The sequence below is a fragment of the Temnothorax americanus genome, unplaced genomic scaffold (assembly GCF_048541705.1).
Source record: "Temnothorax americanus isolate GAGA-0224 unplaced genomic scaffold, ASM4854170v1 Scaffold24, whole genome shotgun sequence".
Taxonomy (NCBI): domain Eukaryota; kingdom Metazoa; phylum Arthropoda; class Insecta; order Hymenoptera; family Formicidae; genus Temnothorax; species Temnothorax americanus.
The window spans coordinates 777460-789211 of NW_027509381.1; the positions used below are offsets into that span (position 1 = coordinate 777460).

At 36.3% G+C, this 11752-nt stretch overlaps 1 protein-coding gene across 3 annotated transcripts in view; it reads right to left on the minus strand.

The window, feature by feature from the left end:
• Window positions 1-11752, minus strand: part of LOC143898842 (uncharacterized) — a 95213-nt gene that overhangs the window by 59268 nt on the left and 24193 nt on the right. The window lies entirely within an intron of this gene.

Genomic DNA, 11752 nt, shown 5'->3' on the forward strand with positions numbered 1-11752 from the left:
CAGAATCTAATTCTAGCGTTAAGTACATGCCAAGTATAGCCAACCGGGTTTTCCTAAACAAGTCAAACAACTGGCAGAAGTAACGAGTTGTTTTTATTGATTCTTAGGGATCTTAAAGTCCTAGAAAATGGAGAAGCTTTAATTTACGATTTCTATTCGTCAAGCTATTGAAAGTGCGCGTGGGCTCAAAAATCGTGATGATGAATATCCTGTGAACATCCTATGTGTGACTGTGTGTGTGTATGTGTGAGTGAATTAAATTATTACTTTCTCGAGTCAGATCCGGAAACTCAAGAGTTGATGAGAAATAAGAAACCGACTTACATACTTTATTATTTAGCGTTACCAATTAATCTCCAACGCGCGAAGATTACGCTTTTTGTCACACCGCGAGAAGTAATTCCCGATCGAGTAATCGGGGACAACGGATAATATCGCGTAGCTCAATAATAAATTCCGGGGTAGAAAATACGCCCGGCGAGAGAGACGTATCTCACTTATAAGTACAAGGAGAAATTACACCGGATTACAGATGTCTATCGTGGCGGCGAACCGTTACCTCATATATACGCGACTTACTCGCCGGAACGGAATATTCGTGTCACGATTGTGCAAACTTCCTCGCGCGCGCTGATTATACGTTCGTTATGACACCGTGCTGCACTTCCGACTCGCGCGCAATTTGCGTATTGCGGACGGAGATCGTGATTTGTGAGAGCGGAGAAAGAGATCGGCGCGAGTGACGTTGATTTTCGCGCGGGGAGAAAGTGAGCGAGGAAGCATCCCGCGGAAAAATCGAAAGTCGCCAGCGCCGACGTAATTAAAATCGTCCATCCGATTGATCGTCCGATCGATCGAATACGAAAGCGTGGGACATTTATTTCGCGCATGGATTGTAACGAGGATGTAACGAGATTGTAACTGACGCGCGCGTTTACCGATACATTATATATAGTAAGTATTACGATACTTACGGATATACATGCGGACTCACACGTACATACACTCGAATATACAACACAATTGTAATTACGTACACACGTACACACATGTATACATATATATTAAGACGACTCGACTGTAAAAGTAATATCGTTAAATATCATTACATTAATTAGCATTGGTTTCAGTCTCGTCCCGTATTTTCTTTCCGTCACACGTAATAAATATGTATATAAATATATAAATATATAAATATTTAGGCGATACACAACGATGTCACGAGTACTAGGAAGTAGCGGTATAAAGAACTATTTAAACGAAATCAGCACTTAAAGCATATATTGTATAAGCAGCAAGATGAGGTAAACTATTATTAAATAATGTTATACTGGCGAGAGCTGGGTCCCCAGTCGGGCCAATATTCGATAAATATCGGCGTGAAGGTCTCGAATTCACTTTTTTATTTCTTCGATCATTTCCGACAAGTGCGATACGTGCGTTTCGATCAAGCGGCCGGTTCTACGCTCTTCCTTTATTTTGTCGCTACGTGTGCCACGAATATCAATTCTTGTCCGTGTCGATTCCTTTCCAAGTTTCATTCATTAATCATACTTGCAATCGCTGTTACCTACGCGATGTTGCAAGTAACATGTGTATGTGAAGCACGAAATTTCTCTTCTAGAATTTGTCACGTTTTAAGCTTCTTTTATTATTACACAACAAATTTATATATTTATTTAAGTTTTATAAATTGTCCAATAAAAGCAATAATTGAAAGCAATAACTATTAGTTACATAACGGCAATAACTATTAGTACATAACATATTCGTTTCTTAACTGAATTTATCCGTTTTGTTTAAATCATATTATTTGCTAAGATAACAAAAGTATATTAAAGTATCAAGAATATTTATAACAAAGCAATTGACGTTGTGCATGATTAATGCATCGACGTTAAAGATATTGTGATATTCAACGTTATAAGAAACAGAAACTATTTCAGACACCAGTGGCATTTGATAAAGAATGGATGGAATATCGTTGTTACATCGATGTTGATTGAATATCGACAACCAAAAGTTGCACGCTATACGTTTACTTTACATATAAATCGTGTCGTTAAGATGTAGCGCTTGATAAATATGATACAGCTAATGAAGAAATCCTAAGTTAATCTAATACTTCAATATTTTTTTATTTCGAATTTGATTTTTCTGTTTTCAGATGAAAATTTTTCGGATGGAAAAAATCCAAAATCAGAAAAATGGAATTAACGAATTAAATTCAGTATTTTTAATTAAATATTTTATTTTTGTACATAAAATTTCTCGATTACACTTTACACACATGAAAAAGAAACTGGGAAAGGCGCTGCACGAACATGGAAAGCAATTAAATAAAGTAAATGTTATACGAGTTTCTGTCGAAACGTATACAGGATTCGCGATAAGACATACAGAAACGGAAACATCTTTTACAGTGGATTAAAGTCCAAAAGTGCGTTCGGAAAATCCGGTAAAGCACTTTGTGTATCGAAAGAAAACTTTAAGTAGATAATGGACGCTTAAGCCGGCCGAAATTTTGATGTCGAAAGCCGTAAAGTATTTACGGAAGTTTTCGGAGCTTTTTGTTTTCGCTTAAAAAAAAAGTAAAGAATATATCTTCCCTACCGTTCCCGAACGGTTCGATCATTTTAATTACGTAACTTCATCGCGAAGTGTATACTATACGTATAGTTTCCAATACAAACGCATCAATGAACACCAAATAAATATTTATCGAGAAGAAGGGTTTTATTTATTTCGCGAGTCCGCGCGAGGTTTTACAATTAGTAAGCAATGGAAAAACCGAGTAATTCGCGTCTTAACCCAAGAGCAATAACGAAATCAATGCGGAAGAAATTAATTAGTCGAATAGTGGCGGTACTTCTCCCGCGTTGGGGATATTACGCGACTGTACTTGTTGATCGCGGGTGTAGAGTGCCGCTGGTCAATAATAAATAAATATTTGATAAATGTCTCGGCTGTTTTCGAATTCCTCTCAAATGAATCATGCCGATGAGAAACGCAGAACACCCTTTTGATACTTCAGAACGCGCGAGCGATTGAGCGAAATTTATGAATTCCACATCTCATATCTAAGTGAAGCGATCGTTAATCGATCGTGCTCGAATCAGGGCAAAGCAATACTCAATCTAGCATAATTTTACGTGTAATGTCCAAGCAAATGTACAAATGTTTGAGCCAACCCAAACGCGAAATTTCGATGTTCCCCCGTTTCGGATTATATACTTTCGATGCTCGTGATTCGCGATTAATTCGACGGCGCTGAAAAAAGGGGAGAAAAGAAATACGACGCATACAAAGATATTAGACTCTAATAGAACAATATAACAGCTTTAAAAATTTAACATTTGCAGATAAGAGGGAAATATAAATTTTTTAGAATCATACAATTTACGAAATCTCGTAAATCATAAATTATCCGGAATAGATGATTTGTTGGTTGTTTAATAATATTCACAACTAATAAAGTAAGCAGGTGTAAATGTCTGAAAATATGAATTTGAAAGTCCAATATAAAAATTGCACGACGAAATAATTCGAGAAACGCGATGCGCTGTAGAATTGTCGTGTAATCACAAAGCACACGAATTTTTCATTGTTTTTGCGTTACGCGAAGAACGTGACGAATGCGATCGAGGGAATCGGGATCGAGAGAGGGAAAGAGAGAAAAACAAACTTGCTCAAGGGTGAAAACGAGTCAATAATGGTGAAACTGAGTCAATAAAACTTTTCAAGGATGAAACTGAGTCAATAAAACCTTAATAAGCGACGTTAATCGACTATAATAGTGATATTAAGTACAAAAGAGAGAGCAAAAGCAAGAACAATTCGCGCAAACGGACTATGTAAGTGGTTTTCCGAATCCCTCTCTCGCGCGCGGGTGCTCGATCGATTCCGCGTACGTTTGACATAAGGAAAAAAAATATAGTTAAATAAAAAAGTAACGCGCGTGTTGACTCGCGCCGCACTTTCGGGATGCCTTAAAAAACGAAAGCCGAAAATCGAACTCGGTTTCGAATGTGTGTCCGCGACTTGTTGCGGGGCGTTAATGTTGTAGTTAGATGGTTAGTAAGGCCGGTTCCTTGGAAATTGTGAGATGATCACTTTTCGTACTTCATGTCGTGAAAATATGTCTTCTACATCTGTCGCCGTTTACTGTGCTGTCCACTTTGTCTGTTAACACGCTGTGTGTACACGCGTGTCTTCGTGTACACTGTGTCTCTGCGTGTATGTCAACAGCCTTCACGGCTGTCGGCCGAAAAGGCGTATAATTAAAAGGAATGTCGCACGTATATTTGCCCGTCGTTAAAATTGTACGCGCGCCCGTGTGTGCGAGGTAACGCATTTACGAACGACTTAATGAACGGCCTCTCAAAACTCAACGCTGAAATTGATCGCGGCACCGTCAAACGATAGAATAAATAAATTACGAAATCGATCGTCAGGGGTTGTGTATCCGCGCGGACACCAAAGAGAATTGCAATATATTTGTAACTGAGTTACCCCGCGATGACACGCAATCTGAATTCGCATTACAAAGTCCCATCGTCCGGTTCCACAATATCAAAGCGAATTTGAAGAGAATTAATCGCGCATTATATGATTTTCAACATCAAATTTCAAAGATTTACTTATTTCTGGAAAAAGGTCAATTGGCACATTTTCAAAATTTAGTTTAAAACTATAAACCATTCTCGACACTCTTAATTTTCATATATTGATGCATAATTTGAGATATACGTATAACGAGTTCATTCGTTATCATCATCCTTGCTAGGCGGCACAGCAATAAATTCAATGAAATATTTGTCAAAGAATGAAAAAAGAATGTATTTTTAATGTGTGGGGCCGGGCAGGAAACTTCTATCTATTGCGATATAATTATATCGACACGAGCCACTTCTTCCCCCTTTCATCTTCTCAACGCTCTTTTCTCTTACTATTGGAAGCTCGCAGAGTCCATGTTAATCCAATTAAATGTGATCTTAAATCGTTGTTAAGTGATAAGAAACGGGAAGGAGATTACAACGATTAAAGCAGAGCAACAAATTCTACAGAATGAGTTTGTTCCCTGGTATGGAGGGAACGGGAGAGTGAGAGGGAGAGAAAGGAAGATAGTGAGAATATAAGAGCGAGACAGAGAGAAAGAGAGAAAGAGAAAGGTAGAGTGATAGAAAAAAAGAAGAAACAGAGAAAAAGTGCCTATACGCCAGTAAATTATGTGTTTAGCGTGTTTAACGCGTTTCATGCGAGTACGGTTAGTGTCAATTACAGGTTTGAAGGAACTGTGAAGACGACGTTGAGACAAAAGCAATAACACGGCTCCCTAATAAAACGGCAAATCATCTTGGCTAATACAGTAACGCGATTTTGAATTATTATTATTCTTGTTGTTGACGGCGAAAAAACCAATAGCTGCTTGTCGAACGGCATGAAAACAAATTTACGAAGTAACGAGGATGATTTTCGCGCTTGTTGCCACGATTCAATAAAAGTGATCTATCCGATAAATCTATCGTTCCCTCATCTTTGAAGTTGAATTGATTTTAACACATAAATTTATTTATCGAAACTCATCAGATGTATGACAACAGAAAAATACACCCACGTAAAAACGCTTATTAGCATAGATTTCTGATACTCTATTTGCATATTCATACAATTACGTGATGAGATTTTACGTAACTTATCATAAAATCGTGAAAAAAATTTCTAAATCGAAAATGTCACCACATTTCAGTTCGCTTTCTCACATCTGTGCGTTTCACCGCCCAATTACGAAAAAAAAAAATTAAGAGATTCAATCCGCTAAAAAGTAGGACGCAAGTAGAGGGAACTAACACACGGTTTTGACGAAATCATCCTCGTTGAATCGATAGCGAATAAAAAACGGCCGCGACACTTTCAGGATATATGTGATATCAGGTGAACCTTTACCTTACCTATAACGCATATAGATATTGATATTGTACGTATTGTGATAGTTATCCGTAAAAAAGAAGAACCCAGCAAAAAAAGATTCGCCAATTCCGAGCGATCCTACATCCCTTTCCGCCCACATCCCCCATTCCGAGTACGACTGATATTTACAGGATATTGTTCCAATTGGATGCTCCCAAAGAAGCCGGGGTATTCAAAAGCAATAACTTGGTAGACGGTCGCGCGTCCTTGATGAGGCACGCGCGTCCGATATAATATTTAAATACTAATTAAAGAAAACGAGAGAAAGAAAGAGAGAAAGGGAATGCGAAAGAACGAGAGTGCGAGACGACGGAGAGAATGGGATCGAGAATTAGATCGACAAATCCGCAATAGTTTAAGCCTACGGATGATATGTAGCCGACCGCGATTATTTACACACGCGTTTAAAACGGAATTAACGGCACGTGTAAGACAGAGAAAAGAAAAGCAAAAAATAATCTAATGACGAAATACTATCGCGTATAAAAAGCAGAATGATTAACGCTTGTAAATGATGAGAAGAGTATAGCGAGCATGATTAGTAGGAAATTAAACAGTACTCTATAGTACTAGAATTAAAAAAATAGCGTTTAATCGCGAGCGAACATAGGATTAATGATTTCGCGAGAAATGTTGGGAAAACGAGATGCATATGATGCACAATTTCACCGTAGAAGCGTGTGCGAAACAGGTGGAGAAATAAGGGGAGGAATCACATGGAAGAGAGAAAAGAAAGGAGAGAAAATGTGCGTAAATGTGAATGAGCGTATGCCGTGTGTATGTGTGCACGCACAGGTATTTTATAGCTTTTACTTAAGAGTGCGGTACACACGCAGAACATAAAGTTAACTATATTTATAGAAATATGTTGACGCAGTTATTACCGACGAAATTATATCGAATTAAGTAATAGGCCAGCGTGATTAAGTGAATCACGGTTAATCGCGCACGTATATGCACGTGTGAGCGGAAAAGAGAGAAAGAGAGAGAGTGCGTACTTTAGCCGCTATATAGTGCGTTTGGACAGCAAGTCGTAAATTAAGAATTACGAGACCATTATGGTTATCATTATATACAGCAATGATAACGGTGAACAATATTATTATTATTATCATTATTATTATTATTATTATTACCACAACACTAATCTCACTATGATTACTTATTAATTAGTAATGAGGAAGAACTACCAATAAAAATATACCTTGCATGATTAGTAGGGCTATACTGCCGCCGAAGCAATACAAAGAGCAATATAGAGTTAAAGACGAGCGTAATTAACGGCGTAAAGGTACTAAAGGTAAATTATATTATACCGATAATGAAAAAAAAAAATTCGTAGATAACACACATCGTCTCTATACACTTTACACGCATGTGGACACGCCCGCGTGAGCACACTTTTACACACACAAGTATACACGCTTTACGACAGAAACACACACACGCACACATATATTACACACAAACACGTATAATGTACACGTATACAGACAGACATTATGTATGGCCCTTAACTTATTCTGACCGTAGTGCTAATTGTACTTAGCATTTACGTAGATGACACTAATTGCCTAGATCGACCAGCCTGGCTGGCTAATAAATTATTTGCCGATCGAGACTACTTTCGACGGGAATAACGTTGGCGCGTTTAGCACGTAGAGAGCGACGATAATAAACATTCCAGACGATTGTATTTCGCCTCCGAGGTAGTGATATAGTTATTGTAGACCGCTAATGTATTTCACTCGGTGCCTGTGACAGCTGGGATTGCGCTATCTATGCTTATCACAAATCTCGAGTTTCTTTTTAATTTCAAATCGGAACAGTTGAGGGGAGAAACAAAATCGACATTTCAAGTACACTTGTAGGACACTTCTGCATTCGCATTTACAACGGTCATTCGATACTAACTACTCGAATTATTCGTTCAATCACACGAATCCTCTCTTGAGCAAAGAAAGAAAAACGTGGCTTTAAGTAAACACTCGTTTTAACTCGTCTTAACGGACGGTCTCTCGTCACAATTTCAGGATTAAATTAAATCTCTATCTCTATTATTTATTGATAAAAATGCGAAAATTAATTGAATATATTGCGATTAAAAATTTGACAGAGATATCTAAGACGCAGACGAGAGAATAAATAAAAGAGTAAAATATATAATCCTATATAGCTTCAACTTTTCGTAACCTCGAGTACGCGAAGGCGTCAACTTCGATTCCTCGTTCAGCCGTAATTTAATTACAGCTGAATGAATGACAGCAAATCGATAATATCCAATGAAAGTTATTCTCCCGCTGATACTTCGATAATGGAAGCCTCAAAATTATTTAATTTCTTTAAAGAGACACACTTTACACATCGCACCAAATCCGCGCAAATTTTTAATCGCATATTCTCAAATTAGCAAAAGTACTTCGATCGTTCATCGAGAGAGTGTGAATCGAGATAAATGTGGAAATATGAATTACTCGTGCCATCGAAATTCCATGTAAGCTTCATTGAGTCGGAAATTTCGTTAATGTGAAAGAGACACGATTGAAACGTGATATCTATAATATTCGTTGAAGCAACATTTTTGTCCGATGCTCAAAAAATGCCATTTGTATCTCGCAGTTAGCGTTAAACTCGTTTGATTTCGTCTCTCATTTATTTTGAGAAAAATTTATGTGTGAGAAAAACGCGTGTGTTACATCGTAAAACAATCAACGTTTAACGCTAAACGCCGGATACGGATCGCGGACAGTTAATAATTACGAGTGATTCGTTACGCGTATTATAAAGTCGCTCGAGAAATATATATATTATATATATATATATATATATATATATATATATATATCGAGGATCTTTGTGTCGAAGGACCAAGCTGTTCATGGGTACCAGCTGGAACACGTAGTATTAGCATGGTGTGAAAATGATAGTGACGCTAGATGAATTAGCTTTAAGCTTCTTTCTCGCTAAGAGAGAACCTATTATAGTAACGAATATTTACATACATTTGTATTATTTGTAAACTAGCGCTAATACAAAACTCCAATTGTGCATCGACACGCGAAACCAGATCCTAAAAAAGTCCATCCTCCCTCCCCTCTGCCCTCCTCATCCATCTTCCCCTATCTCTGTAAACCTGCCTCCTATAACCGTATATTCTGGCTCGTGCTCCAGCGGGCCGCTCTTTTTTGTAAAAAACTAGTTTTTGATTTCTTCGTTCTGAAATCTGTAATCTTGCTCTATAACGTTTCGTCTATATATCTCTCTGTATATCGGGCCTTTTCTCCAATTGAAAGAAAATGAATAAATGAAAAAAAAGAGGAAGAGAGACGAGAACAAGAACTTTACCTATCCCGACATGCTTCTCATAGTGTTGGATGGTAACGTTACAAGACAAAAGGGAAAAATAAACGTTAATTGAGCATTGTTATCTATGTAATACAACATAGGATGTTTTGTATTATATTTTCATAATAAATAGAAACGTAGAAAAAGACGTATTAACCACACTCGTGTCATTTTATCACTCGCTCGATACCTTCCGCTCCCTATCGCCCTCATCCCAATAATTATGTCTCTTTGATAGAAATAATTATTGAATAATTAAATATCTGATTCTTGCGTTTTTTTTTTAAATTAATCCAAAAAATTTGAAAATAAGATTGATTTATATTAAAACATTTATTTAAAAATTTATTATTAATAAATTGGAACCAATTTTTGTTTTAATTAAGTTACATCTAAACCTGATTAACTGTAAGTAAATTTAATTTACAATTCAATAACTTAAGTTACGTTACAAAGATACATTTTTTAGTTTAGTTGTTTATATAGAAATATATATATATATATATATATATATATATATATATGTATAAATATTTTTTATATATCTATATATGTATATGCTCTAAAAATCTAAAAGAAGAAAATGCTCTAATTATCTCTGAAGTAATATAGCTGAAAATAAAATAAGTAGATTAGATTTAAAATATTGTTCTAACATTTTAAAGATGTTTGTAGATCTGAAAAAAAAACCGATTAAATGTTTAAAATTTGCTCAAAATGCAGATCTTCCATGTTTTTATACAAATATTTGTCCTACAGATTTTTTTTTGTATAAGTTGCATCATTATTTACATGGTATTTACTTTCACGTTAATCTATTTGAAACTGTTGATTCGAGAAATGTTATTTAAAAATTTTTCTTTTATTAAATAAACTGCATTCCAAATAGCAATATTTAAATATTATACATAGTTATTTTATTATAATTAAAAACAAAATATAAGCTGTCAAAAAGCGGAGGGTCTCTCAATCGTGAAAAGTGACGGGAGACGTAGGTGGGTCAGATAAGCCCGTTCCAGAAGGTTGCGATCGATTTTGTGGACACATTCCGAGTTGATGGCGAACACTAACAATAACCAACGCGGAAGAAAACAGATTGTATTTTCAATTTCGATGAGAAACCAAACAACATTTCTTAATGAAAAGTTTGAAATTTGCAACTGCAGAAGAATTAGGATATATAGAAAATCTCATGAAATTTTAATATATTTCTTCAATAAATTGAATGCAGCTAATCAAAAGAAATGGTTTTAAAAAAGAGACAATTTAATTAATTTTTAAGATCCTTAAACCGGTTTAATTTTGCCACACATGATATCGAAAGTATTCCATCTTATAATACCTATGCAGACTCAAAGCGCAGAGACATTTCTTATAAAACAAAAGATAAATAAGTTCCTTTACAAAAAGCAACATTTGTTAATAGGTACCTAATTAGTTACATTGGCAAAATATTGCATGCGCTCACATATGAAAATTATTTTAGTAATTTAAGAAATGTATAATAGAGGCATTTTCCTTAATATTTTGACATTTGTGAAATATATATATTGCAGGATTATGGAAAACAGATTATATGTATACGTGTATGCATATTTATCATTGCTTCACAATCAGTTGACGTCAGACAACGTCAGACGACGTCAGACGTCAGATTTCACGAAATGCGTTATCCAATTGCATCCGAGCGAAAACCGAAGGGTAGCTTCAGACTACTTTAGAGAAATGAAATTGGAGCAGTATAGGCTTGACGTTCAAGTACATATTACCTGATATTCCAGCACGTATTATTGGCTCAAGCTCGAGAGGCTCCGCGAAATCTATAGAACCGGTCACGTATCGGCTCTTTCATTATAAAGCTACCGTACCTACTCTCCCTGCAGTGTGACTAAAAAGAATAAGTACGCGAACGTGTTGAGCTTCCTTCGACTTTTCTTTCGATCCGGGACAAATTTCGCTCATTTACATTTACATCCTGCCGTCGCTGAATGCACGCGACGGCAAATGAGAACCTTTATCCTGCTGCAATACCGCGATGTCGTGTATTCATCGCAATCATCACGCGATCTGCTATGTCGCAAGCATTTGTCCGTTGTTTGTACAGAATGTTGCAAGACTATATCTAACTTTTTTCTGTCTGCGAATGTGAAGTCAATTGCCTCTGAATAAGAATTTCTCTAAGGTCCATTGTTCATGAAGTTTTATACACGATTATTGATAGTATTATATATAAATTAATAAATATAACCATACATAAATTTTGTATTCTATAATTCTAAAAAATCATGCATACCACGCGCGCTATACCCCGAGATAATATGCACTTTTCTCGATATTTTGAATGATGTCCCCAGATAAGGGCATCATCCCTTGACCTTACACGTGCCTCTCTCGTTCCGATCCCGGACAATGTAGAAAGACAAACCAGGAGCTCGCA